We start from the raw sequence: 13,775 nt of genomic DNA on the forward strand, positions 1-13,775 counted from the left end.
GTGGTCCCCTTACAGGGTGACCAAACAGAAGTTCAAAGGGTGAGAATCCTACTCCCTTCTGTGGCACCTCTCTGTAAGCAAAAAGCAGACATGGCAAGAGGACATCCCATCTCCTTTTGAGTTTTTCTGGGAGCCCCATGATCATGCCTTTTAATGTCTTGTTGAATCTCTCAACTAAGCCATTAGTTTGTGGATGGTATGGTGTAGTGAATTTGTACGTCACTCCACACTCATTCCACATGTGTTTTAGGTATGCTGACATGAAGTTGGTACCTCTGTCAGACACCACCTCCTTAGGGAAACCCACTCTGGTAAAGATACCAATGAGGGCCTTGGCTACTGCAGGGGCAGTAGTCGACCTAAGGGGAATAGCTTCAGGATACCTAGTAGCATGATCCACTACTACTAGGATGTACATATTTCCTGAGGCTGTGGGAGGTTCCAGTGGACCAACTATGTCCACACCCACTCTTTCAAAGGGGACCCCCACCACTGGAAGTGGAATGATGGGGGCCTTTGGGTGCCCACCTGTCTTACCACTGGATTGACAGGTGGGGCAGGAGAGGCAAAACTCCTTAACCTTCTGGGACATATTGGGCCAGTAGAAGTGGTTGACTAACCTCTCCCACGTCTTGGTTTGTCCCAAATGCCCAGCAAGGGGAATATCATGGGCTAAGGTCAGAATAAACTCTCTGAACGACTGAGGCACTACCACTCTCCTAGTGGTACCAGGTTTGGGGTCTCTGGCCTCAGTGTACAGGAGTCCATCTTCCCAATAGACCCTATGTGTTCCATTTTTCTTGCCCTTGGACTCTTCAACAGCTTGCTGCCTAAGGCCTTCAAGAGAGGGACAGGTTTCTTGTCCCTTACACAGCTCCTCCCTTGAGGGTCCCCCTGGGCCTAAGAGCTCAACCTGATAAGGTTCAAGCTCCAAAGGCTCAGTTCCCTCAGAGGGCAGAACTTCTTCCTGAGAAGAGAGGTTCCCTTTTTCTGACTGTGTTGCAGTTGGTTTCCCAACTGACTTTCCTTTTCTCTTGGTAGGCTGGGCCATTTTTCCAGACTCCAGCTCTACTTTTTCACCCTGTGCCTTGCATTGTGCTCTTGTTTTTACACACACCAGTTCAGGGATACCCAGCATGGCTGCATGGGTTTTTAGTTCTACCTCAGCCCATGCTGAGGACTCCAGGTCATTTCCAAGCAGACAGTCTACTGGGATGTTTGAGGAGACCACCACCTGTTTCAGGCCATTGACCCCTCCCCATTCTAAAGTTACCATTGCCATGGGATGTGCTTTAGTTTGATTGTCAGCATTGGTGACTGTATAAGTTTTTCCAGTCAGGTATTGGCCAGGGGAAACCAGTTTCTCTGTCACCATGGTGACACTGGCACCTGTATCCCTCAGGCCCTCTACACTTGTCCCATTAATAAAGAGCTGCTGCCTGTATTTTTGCATGTTAGGCGGCCAGGCAGCTAGTGTGGCTAAATCCACCCCACCCTCAGAGACTAGAGTAGCTTCAGTGTGGACCCTGATTTGCTCTGGGCACACTGTTGATCCCAGTTGGAGACTAGCCATTCCAGTGTTACCTGGATTGGAGTTTGGAGTGGAACTTTTCTTGGGACAGGCCTTGTCTCCAGTTTGGTGTCCAGACTGACTACAGTTTCGACACCAGGCCTTTTTGGGATCAAAGTTTTTACCCTTGTACCCAGGATTGTTTTGTGAAGAGGCTCTGGGCCCACCCTCCTGTGCAGGTTTTTGGGGGCCTGTAGAAGACTCTTTACTATTTTTAGTTTTGGCTGTCTCACCACCTTTCCCCTGGGGAGGTTTTGTGACCCCTTTCTTTTGGTCACCCCCTGTGGAAGTTTTGGACACCCTAGTCTTGACCCAATGGTCCGCCTTCTTTCCCAATTCTTGGGGAGAAATTGGTCCTAGGTCTACCAGATGCTGATGCAGTTTATCATTGAAACAATTACTTAACAGGTGTTCTTTCACAAATAAATTGTACAGCCCATCATAATTACTTACACCACTGCCTTGAATCCAACCATCTAGTGTTTTTACTGAGTAGTCTACAAAGTCAACCCAGGTCTGGCTCGAGGATTTTTGAGCCCCCCTGAATCTAATCCTATACTCCTCAGTGGAGAATCCAAAGCCCTCAATCAGGGTACCCTTCATGAGGTCATAAGATTCTGCATCTTTTCCAGAGAGTGTGAGGAGTCTATCCCTACACTTTCCTGTGAACATTTCCCAAAGGAGAGCACCCCAGTGAGATCTGTTCACTTTTCTGGTTACACAAGCCCTCTCAAAAGCTGTGAACCATTTGGTGATGTCATCACCATCTTCATATTTAGTTACAATCCCTTTAGGGATTTTCAACATGTCAGGAGAATCTCTGACCCTATTTATGTTGCTGCCACCATTGATGGGTCCTAGGCCCATCTCTTGTCTTTCCCTCTCTATGGCTAGGATCTGTCTTTCCAAAGCCAATCTTTTGGCCATCCTGGCTAACTGGATGTCCTCTTCACTGGGGTTATCCTCAGTGATTTCAGAGTTGTTGGTCCCTCCTGTGAGGGAACCAGCATCTCTGACTATTATTTGTGGAGTCAGGGCTTGAGAAGCCCTGCTCTCCCTAAGTAGGACTGGAGGGGGGGAATTTCCCTCCAAGTCACTATCTTCATCCTCTGAGTTGCCACCCTCAGAGGGGTTGGCCTTTTCAAACTCTGCCAAAAGCTCCTGGAGCTGTATTTTGGTAGGTTTGGGGCCCATTGTTATTTTCTTTAGTTTACAGAGTGACCTTAGCTCTCTCATCTGTAGATGGAGGTAAGGTGTGGTGTCGAGTTCCACCACAGTCACATCTGTGCTAGACATTTTGCTTCTAAAAGTTGGAATACTTTTTAAGAATCTAAAACTGGTTCTAGAATCTAATTCAAACTTTTACAAACTTTTAAACTCTAAAAGAAAGGCTAAACAGGATCTAACACAAGGCCCTAGCAGGTCTTTTAAGAATTTAGAAAACTTTTCAAATTGCAAAAATCAATTTCTAAAGACAATTTTGGAATTTGTCGTGTGATCAGGTATTGGCTGAGTAGTCCAGCAAATGCAAAGTCTTGTACCCCACCGCTGATCCACCAATGTAGGATGTTGGCTCTGTATGTGCTATTTCAAAGTAAGGAATAGCATGCACAGAGTCCAAGGGTTCCCCTTAGAGGTAAAATAGTGGTAAAAAGAGATAATACTAATGCTCTATTTTGTGGTAGTGTGGTCGAGCAGTAGGCTTATCCAAGGAGTAGTGTTAAGCATTTGTTGTACATACACATAGACAATAAATGAGGTACACACACTCAGAGACAAATCCAGCCAATAGGTTTTGTTATAGAAAAATATATTTTCTTAGTTTATTTTAAGAACCACAGGTTCAAATTTAACATGTAATATCTTGTTTGAAAGGTATTGCAGGTAAGTACATTAGGAACTTTGAATCATTTCAATTGCATGTATACTTTTCAAGTTATTCACAAATAGCTGTTTTAAAAGTGGACACTTAGTGCAATTTTCACAGTTCCTAGGGGAGGTAAGTTTTTGTTAGTTTTACCAGGTAAGTAAGACACTTACAGGGTTCAGTTCTTGGTCCAAGGTAGCCCACCGTTGGGGGTTCAGAGCAACCCCAAAGTTACCACACCAGCAGCTCAGGGCCGGTCAGGTGCAGAGTTCAAAGTGGTGCCCAAAACGCATAGGCTAGAATGGAGAGAAGGGGGTGCCCCGGTTCCGGTCTGCTTGCAGGTAAGTACCCGCGTCTTCGGAGGGCAGACCAGGGGGGTTTTGTAGGGCACCGAGGGGGACACAAGCCCACACAGAAATTTCACCCTCAGCAGCGCGGGGGCGGCCGGGTGCAGTGTAGAAACAAGCGTCGGGTTTACAATGTTAGTCTATGAGAGATCAAGGGATCTCTTCAGCGCTGCAGGCAGGCAAGGGGGGGCTTCCTCGGGGAAACCTCCACTTGGGCAAGGGAGAGGGTCTCCTGGGGGTCACTTCTGCAGTGAAAGTCCGGTCCTTCAGGTCCTGGGGGCTGCGGGTGCAGGGTCTTTTCCAGGCGTCGGGACTTAGGTTTCAGAGAGTCGCGGTCAGGGGAAGCCTCGGGATTCCCTCTGCAGGCGGCTCTGTGGGGGCTCAGGGGGGACAGGTTTTGGTACTCACAGTCGTAGAGTAGTCCGGGGGTCCTCCCTGAGGTGTTGGTTCTCCACCAGCCGAGTCGGGGTCGCCGGGTGCAGTGTTGCAAGTCTCACGCTTCTTGCGGGGAGTTGCAGGGTTCTTTAAAGCTGCTTCTTGAGACAAAGTTGCAGTCTTTTTGGAGCAGGTCCGCTGTCCTCGGGAGTTTCTTGTCGTCGTCGAAGCAGGGCAGTCCTCAGAGGATTCAGAGGTCGCTGGTCCCTTTGGAAGGCGTCGCTGGAGCAGAGTTCTTTGGAAGGCAGGAGACAGGCCGGTGAGTTTCTGGAGCCAAGGCAGTTGTTGTCTTCTGGTCTTCCTCTGCAGGGGTTTTCAGCTAGGCAGTCCTTCTTCTTGTTGTTGCAGGAATCTAATTTTCTAGGGTTCAGGGTAGCCCTTAAATACTAAATTTAAGGGCGTGTTTAGGTCTGGGGGGTTAGTAGCCAATGGCTACTAGCCCTGAGGGTGGGTACACCCTCTTTGTGCCTCCTCCCAAGGGGAGGGGGTCACAATCCTAACCCTATTGGGGGAATCCTCCATCTGCAAGATGGAGGATTTCTAAAAGTTAGAGTCACCTCAGCTCAGGACACCTTAGGGGCTGTCCTGACTGGCCAGTGACTCCTCCTTGTTATTCTCATTATTTTCTCCGGCCTTGCCGCCAAAAGTGGGGGCCGGGGCCGGAGGGGGCGGGCAACTCCACTAGCTGGAGTGTCCTGCGGTGCTGTGACAAAGGGGTGAGCCTTTGAGGCTCACCGCCAGGTGTTACAGCTCCTGCCTGGGGGAGGTGTTAGCATCTCCACCCAGTGCAGGCTTTGTTACTGGCCTCAGAGTGACAAAGGCACTCTCCCCATGGGGCCAGCAACATGTCTCTAGTGTGGCAGGCTGCTGGAACTAGTCAGCCTACACAGATAGTCGGTTAAGTTTCAGGGGGCACCTCTAAGGTGCCCTCTGGGGTGTATGTTGCAATAAAATGGACACTGGCATCAGTGTGCATTTATTGTGCTGAGAAGTTTGATACCAAACTTCCCAGTTTTCAGTGTAGCCATTATGGTGCTGTGGAGTTCGTGTTTGACAAACTCCCAGACCATATACTCTTATGGCTACCCTGCACTTACAATGTCTAAGGTTTTGTTTAGACACTGTAGGGGTACCATGCTCATGCACTGGTACCCTCACCTATGGTATAGTGCACCCTGCCTTAGGGCTGTAAGGCCTGCTAGAGGGGTGACTGACCTATACTTGCATAGGCAGTGAGAGGCTGGCATGGCACCCTGAGGGGAGTGCCATGTCGACTTACTCGTTTTGTTCTCACTAGCACACACAAGCTGGCAAGCAGTGTGTCTGTGCTGAGTGAGGGGTCTCCAGGGTGGCATAAGACATGCTGCAGCCCTTAGAGACCTTCCTTGGCATCAGGGCCCTTGGTACTAGAAGTACCAGTTACAAGGGACTTATCTGGCTGCCAGGGTCTGCCAATTGTGGATACAAAAGTACAGGTTAGGGAAAGAACACTGGTGCTGGGGCCTGGTTAGCAGGCCTCAGCACACTTTCAATTGTAAACATAGCATCAGCAAAGGCAAAAAGTCAGGGGGCAACCATGCCAAGGAGGCATTTTCTTACACCATGTTTGACTGTGCCACTCTTGTGTGTTGTCTTGTGTGCATGCTCGTCTGTATGTGTGCATGGGATGGGTTGGGGTTGAGGAGACTGGGACTAGGAAGTGGTAGTTGGAGGGGGGATGGTAGGAACAGGGACAATGGCTGCCATCAGAGAGGAGGCCAGAGCCTGAATCGATCTCTGGTGGGCCGTCAATCCACTGTGGATACCCTCCAGGAATGCATTGCATTGCTGCATCAGGAATGCTAGCCCCTGGATGGCATTCACAATTGTTGACTGCCCTACAGAGATGGATCTCATGAGGTCAATTGCCTCCTCACTCAGGGAGGCAGGGCTCACTGGAGCAGGGCCTGAGGTGCCTGGGGCGAAGGAGATGCCCACCCTCCTGGGTGAGTGGGCACGGGCAGCTTGCTGAGGGGCTACTCGAAGGGCGGTGTTGGTACGAGGGTGGCAGCTGTACCTGCAGCTACAGAGGTGTCCGCCACAACCAGGGAGCTTCCATCGGGCGGAGGTATCCGAGTCTGTGTTGTCGCCTCCTGGCTCCGCCGTGGTGTTCCCCTTGCCCTCCGGCCCACTGGTTCCCTCAGCATCGGTGGACTCTGCCTCCAGTCTCCTGTGGGAAACACTGGGTCAATTACAGCACCAACACCACAGTTGGCATATACAGCACTGTCACACACAGGGTTCAGGCTTGAGCACTATGTATTGCACTGCCAGTGATTTGTCTAGATGCCATGGCAAAATGAGGGCCACACACCGCCACCTGCACCCCTCCTGGGACCCACAAAGCCCTGACTGACGTGGAATGCTAACAAGCTAGGTTACCTGCATTTGCCATACATACATTACCCTTGAGCTGGATCATGCTGCAATGTCTGGCCTGACCTTAGGAGCACACACTAACTCACACCCACCACCCAGATCCCATGCCACCTGCTAATTATTGTAGTAATGCCCACTGTACTCACCCCCTTGTGGCTGCTGTGATGCCCTCAAGCACCCATCCAGCTCTGGGTACGCCACAGCAGTAGGCAGGCCATCAGGGGGGTCAGGTTCCGATGGGCATCTCTTCCTCGTTGGGAGGCCATCCCCTGCTGGGCCTCCGCGGTCTTCCGTGCCCAGCGTCTCAGATCCTCCTACCGTTTCCGACAGTGGGTGCTCTCCCTGCCATAGCCCCCAGGGTCCACACGTTCTTGGCAATGGCACGCCATAATCACTTCTTTTGATGGGCGCTGATCTGCAGAGATAATACAGACAGGAGGACACCATTACACATACAATCCAGCCTGTCACACATATGGCCCACCAATCCCGTCTCCGTCACCATTGGCACACACATCGGCCGGCGCACACCATGTACACCACAAGAGATTCCCCCTCCCCGATGACACAATGCCTGCACACACATCTCCATGCATCCTTCCCACATGCATCGTGCCCAAGGTGTTCTCACCTGTTGGTCTGGAAGCCCATACAAAACTCCGTACTGGGTTAGGACCCCATCCACCAAACGCTCCAACTCCTCCGAAGTGAAGGCAGGGGTCCTTTCCCTGGTCACACGGGCCAGGCACAGGTCACAGCAGCACACGCAGTGTAGGTGTTCTCCTGTTGAAGGTCAGGAAACAAGTGAGGAATCAGATAGAAAATGGCGGTCACGTCCGCGGCGGTGTACACAGTCACCGCCGGTGCAGAGCCCCATTGGCCACTGTACTCCATAGAGCCCCATATTATCCAATGAGGAATTGCACGGAGGTGCAAGACCGCCTTCTGCCACGACGCCCAACGTCAGCAGAATTACCTCACTTCCACCTGTCCCTACACACAGGACAGGCAGTCGCCATTTCAATGTGGCGGACAACGGTCATATCAACCTTAACTGCGTCACATCCTAGATTAGCACATACGTCACCATTCCCACTGTACCAGCACATAAATGCACTATGTACACTAAGGTTGGGGGTTCCATTGCTCAAATTGTGACAACCTACTCACTCTTGTGTCCCTTAGATACCTACCGCTGCGGATAAATAGGAAGAGGAGACATACCCACATGTACAGACCCCTTGTGGACTTGGCTACACTGCAGGACAGGCACATTATACTCACCTATAGACTGGACAGGGCCACAATCACAGAGCTGTGTGCCTAATTAGAGCCTGACCTGATATCAGTTATCCGACCGGGATCCCCCCTCTTGTGCGAGTGCTATCAGTGCTCACTCTCCTGGCAAATGGTTCTTTCCAAGTGACACTGGGCTTGGCAGCAGGAATGTCACAGCAAATGTTCTCACGCATGCTGGCAAGAGATTTGTCTGCCCTGGTGAAACACATGTGCAGCTACATAGCTTTCCTCCAGGTGGAAGATCTGGCCACTGTTAAGGCCGGATTCTATGCAATGGGACATCTACCCAATATTGTTGGGGCCATTGACGGGACACATATTGCATTAGTCCCCCCGCCAGAATGAACAGGTGTTCCAGAATTGGAAGAGTTTCCACTCACTGAATGTGCAAATGGTGTGCCTGGCGGACTAGTACATCTCCCATGTCAATGCTAAGTATCCTGGGTCAGTGCATGACGCCTTTGTTCTGAGGAATAGCAGCATCCCAAATTTGATGGCGAAACTACAGAGGTACAGGATGTGGCTAACAGGTGAGACATGGTCCACACCCACTGTATGTTAGTGTATACATTCAGGTGTCATCCCCAAATCCTTGTGTGAGGCTAAATGTTGTCCCTCAATACTTGCAGGGGACTATGGCTACCCAAACCTATTGTGGCTGCTGACCCCTGTTAGGAATGCTAGGACAGGGGCTGAGAAACATTATAATGAGGCACATGGGCAAACCAGAAGGATCATCGAGAGGAAGTTCGGGCTCCTGAAGGCCAGGTTCAGATGCCTCCATCTGACAGGTGGATCCCTGTGCTACTCACCTGCAAACGTCTGCCAGATAGTAGTGGCATGCTGCATGTTGCACAATCTGGCCCTCAGACAGCATTTACCTTTTCTGGAGGAGGAGGAGACTGGAGATGCCCCTGTGGCAGCAGTGGACCCTGAGGACAGTGAGGTTGAGGAGGCAGAGGATGAGGATGAGGACAACAGAACATCAGTTATACGTAAATACTTCCAATGACACACAGGTGAGACAGTGCAACTGACCACACCTCTGACTATTGATGTTTTCTGTGTGGCTGTAGCATGATGGCATTAACTTCCATTGCATCTCAACTTACTGTCACCTATGGCCTGTCACTTTACATATGTTGGTGAGATCACAATTGTGTACTGATATGGTGAGTACAGCCAGCTACAGGTCATTATTTGAATGCTATCACAGTGTTCAGATCATTTGCACAAGATGTGACTGTTTCCATAAATGCACATTTTCAACACATAAAATACTAGTAGTCAAGTTGTATTCAAGGGTGTTTATTGTAGTGCTATGAAATTGAGGGAAAAGTGTAATGGAATGGGGTGATGATGGAGGAAAGTCCAGGGTACTGTTCCAGTCTGTTTGTAGCACAGGTGCAGTGTCCAGGGGGCCATAGGAAGGGGAGCAAAGGCAGCTCAAAGTGGACAAGGTGACAGTGTGGGATACAAGTGGGACAATCAGAAGAGTCTAATTTCCTGGCGGTGGTCTTAGCAAGTGTCTCTGGCTTCTGTCTGGATCACAGGGAACGTGCTGGTGGCTCTGGGTCCTGTGGTGGGGCATCCTACCCACTAGCTGCAGCGGACGTGGAGGGCTGGTCAATGGACTGGCTAGTGGTAGTGGCCCGCTGCTGTTCTGTTGCTTCCCTCATGATGTTGGCCATGTCAGCCAGTACCCCAGCTATGAAGATCAAGGTGGTGTTGATGGTCGGCAAGTCATCCCTGATCCCCTGATACTGTTCCTCCTGCAGCCGCCTGTTCTCCTGCACGTTGTCAAGGATCTGACCCATTGTGTCCTGAGAATGTTGGTAGGCTCCCAGGATTTCGGTGAGTGCCTCCTGGAGAGTCGGTTCCCTGGCCTGTCCTTCCCCTGGTGCACAGAGGTCCTCCCAGTGTCTATGTTGGCCTGTGCCTCTGTCCCCTGAACGGTGTGCCCACTGCCACTGACCCCAGGTTCCTGACTGTCTTGGGGGTGAGGTGTGGCCTGGGGTCCCTGTCAGGTGGGCACACTGCTGATTGACAGAGGTGTGGGTATGCTGAGTGGGTGCTATAGTGTTGGATACTGATGGGGAGGCTCTGTGGTGGACTGTGAGTGGGCTTGGGTGACCGACTTTCCAGTGGTCCCTGCTGGGCCATGTTGTTGGTCCAGATCCTGAAGTCCAGAGTTAATGTCATCACTGGGGGCATCTTCTGTTGGGGGGGCTGGATAGTCGTGGCAAATCCTCTCTGCTGACATTGACTGGGGCACCTGGGGGAATATAACTGATGTATTATGCTTTATGTCTGTGGCGTATTGTACATCCCTGGCTTCCCCTCTATCGCTGCAGTTACCCTGCCACCTTTGTCTGTGTATGGTGATGTATTGTGTGATTGTTAGTTTTCCTATGCCGTACATGCTTTAGTGATTGGTGTCCATGCAGGGCTGGGAGGGCTGTCCATGCTTTGGTATAGCGTGCAGGGCTTGGCATTGGGGTTAGTCATATGTGTAGGTGCAGTGTGTGGGATGGAGTGGAGTGATGGGAGTGAAGGTGAGGGGTTGTGATGGCATGCAGGTATGGGGGTTGATAAGTGGTAAATGTTGATTTACCAGTGTCCAGTACTCCCGCTACTCCAGCAAGTCCCTCAGGATGCAGTAATGCCAAGACTTGCTCCTCCCATGCTGTGAGCTGTGGGGGAGGAGGTGGGGGTCCACCACAGGTCCTCTGTATGGCGAGCTGCTGCCTTGCTGCCACGGAATGTACCTTTCCCGTGGGTCGTTCCACGCATCCCTGATGTTGTCCCTTGTTCTTGAATGCGATCCCACAGCGTTCAACCTGTCCACGATTCTCCACCATAGCTCCATATTCCTGGCAATGGATATTTGCTGTACCTGGGCTCCAAACAGCTGTGGTTCTACCCTGACTATTTCCTCCACCATGACCCTTAACTCCTCATCAGTGAAACGGGGGTGCCATTGTGGGGACATGGGTGTTGTGTGGTGTGTGTTGGTGAGAGTGTGTTGAGTAATGTGGTGGGGTGTGAGATGTGGGGTGCGTGAGTGATGTATGGGTGTATGTGGTGTGTGTGTCTAGTTGTCTCTGTGCTGTTCGTGTCAATCTTCTGGCAGTAATTCTTGTTTGTAAAGGGTTGTGGGTAATGTGGTGTGTGTTTTATGGTGCTGTGGGTGTGTGTGGTGTGTGTATGAGTGTCAGGTGTGTGTTTTTAGTATTTGCCAATGTAGTGTTGTTTTGTATGTGCATGTACATTCTGATTGCGGCGGTATGTACTGCCGATGGTTTACCGCCATTGAGTGTCCGCCGTGGTGATTCGTGGGTCATAATGTGGTGGGCGTTGTTCTGTTGGCGTAACGGTATGGGTGTTGGTACCGCCACTTTAGCACTGACCTTTGGACTGGCGGATTTGTGTATGTGGCTGTATTCTGTCAGATTGGCGTATGTGTCATAATATGGGGAACGGATATTTGCCACTGCGGCGGTATGTTGGCGGCCGTCACCGTGGCGTTAAGTGGGATTTACCACCAATGTCATAATGAGGGCCTATGTTTCTCTTATTGTACCACTGTACCATTCTCTTTTATCTGTCCTTCTCCTGTCATACAACCCTCTCCCAATTTTTCTTACTGAGCAGAGTAGGTGTCTACTCTCTAACACATAAAGTGTACACATTCAAAGAGGACAGGAGAGACAAGGCAAGTTAAGAGAATAAAAGTGTAAATTATGGGGTTTCACTCCAATAATGTGATTTTCACTGCTGTAGTGAGAATGCTATTTAGAAAGGCAAATGTACTTGTTATTACAAGTATGCAGCAATCAAAGTAACTTTTAAAGTTCTATGTGCATATGTCTTATTTTAATATTATGCACTAGTGTGCTAAACAACCACCAATCACTGTTACCCTTTCTTTCCTTCATAGGGAAGGACAGGCTGGATAGGCACTGAATTGCACATACAATGAGAGACAAAAAACACACATGTACGAAGCGATTTTGCTGTCGCACAGGGCAATAATCACTGCGACCGCAAAATGGCATGGTACAATGTACTATCCCTATTTTGCTAAACGGTATCCAATTAGTGATCGAGGGCCTCCCTTCCTACTAGCGACTCGCAGGACCTTGTATGATTGTTTTGTGACTGTATATGCGTTCCCAAAACAAACGCAGTTAACACCAATTTCACATTGGTGTTAAACCATTCGCAAACAGGATGGCATCCCCGCGGGACCCCTTTCCCTTTGTTAATGGCAGCGAGAATGTTTTTTCAGAGCAGGCAGTGGCCCCATGACCACTGCCTGCTCTGAAAAAATGACAAGAAAACTTTTCATGTTCATTTTTTAAATGCATCCCATTTGCAATCCATTAGGTCTCGTATTTGCTCCAGTTAAAGCTATTAGTGTTGTAAATTCATAACTGGATTTTTCTTGCCACGTAAACTGGTCTACCTTCCCTTATAATTATATGTGGAGAAGTAATTAAATGCGGAGCCAGATGCCAGAGTTTACACATGCAACAGCTGCATTCTAAAAAAGTATTCAAGGAGCCCGCTAATAAATACAGGATACTTACTACAAATGTAAATTAGTTCTCTACTTAAGAAAATTATTTTCTTAATTGACCTATCTTTTTGTATCAAATTTTGTGACGCTTCTTACTGATGAAGCTGGGCTTGTCCTGCCCCTTTTTAACGAAATATGCAGACATTTGGCTGGAGTCATCATTTGTTTGTTCATCTTCATGCAACAGTTCAACAAAGCTAACAACCTGTATCTAATTTCTAGTGAAACAAAGCAAGGTGCATTAGATCGGATAGTTTAATCAAGAGTGGAAGGTGGGATTACACCATGTTTCTTGCACTAAGATCTTGACATCTTAGTCACCAACCAGGTGTCCACGTCTCCTTACGCCTGAACTCTATTCCACTGATGTACCATATGAATGCTCAAAGCATAAAACATAACTCCAGCACATAATCAACTGTTTTTTGTTTGTTTTAAACTTTATTTTTATGTTACATAACAACCAGTCAGCATACAATGACATGACAATTACAGACGAGATACAGAAGGCATGAAAGTAGACTTCGCAGGTTTTCATTGCGTCATGTGTTAGAAGATTTAGACAGTGCAATGCAGATCAAGCAAAGATAACACAGGCATTTCCCATTACTGGCATGCAATCTTCCCTGGTAACCAACCCCGGGGGCCCATTGTACAGCTCATGGTACAGGGGCCTCTGCATCATTTCCTAACGTCAGGAAGCACAGCAGGCACACTAACACCCGCCCAAACAAGCACATGATATAAACTGGATGATGCATCTATCACTCAGCTGCACTCGCTTCCAAATCCCCGGTGTCGTCACTTTGTGTGTGTGCTAGATATGTTTGGTAGGGACCCCAGATATCTCTTGGATGATTGCCAACTGGCATGAGTTAATAATATGCCTCTGAATATTGCAGTACATCATGTTGGTATGCCACTCTTACAATCCAATTTCTCCTACCAATCCAGGCGAACAGTGGGGATACTGGGCTGCCTGGCCTCTTGAGGGTACACAAATAGTTTGGCAGTCACTTGCTGCGGTGTTGCGGTCAGCCGCAAATGAGTGAAGGCAGGTAACTCAAAGGGTCCCCTAGCGACTCACCCAGCAAGGCCAGCATCTCCTGACATGCGCGATAAAAATGAAACTGCATTAGGGTAGTTGGAGCCGACATTCTGCGCTCACATGGGCCCAGTCGTGCAGGACTCCCTCTACAAAGAAGTCGCCCATGTGCCGTACACCGAGCTGCTGAAGAGCGCTTGCTGCAGCCCTCT

The 13,775-nt window shown here is 49.4% G+C and overlaps 1 protein-coding gene across 2 annotated transcripts in view; it reads right to left on the minus strand.

Moving 5' to 3' along the window:
* The window catches only part of IL34 (interleukin 34), a 458,594-nt gene that overhangs the window by 427,340 nt on the left and 17,479 nt on the right, over positions 1-13,775 (minus strand). The gene's annotated exons all lie outside the window — the stretch shown is intronic.

This window comes from Pleurodeles waltl, chromosome 12 (genome assembly GCF_031143425.1).
Source record: "Pleurodeles waltl isolate 20211129_DDA chromosome 12, aPleWal1.hap1.20221129, whole genome shotgun sequence".
NCBI lineage: Eukaryota > Metazoa > Chordata > Amphibia > Caudata > Salamandridae > Pleurodeles > Pleurodeles waltl.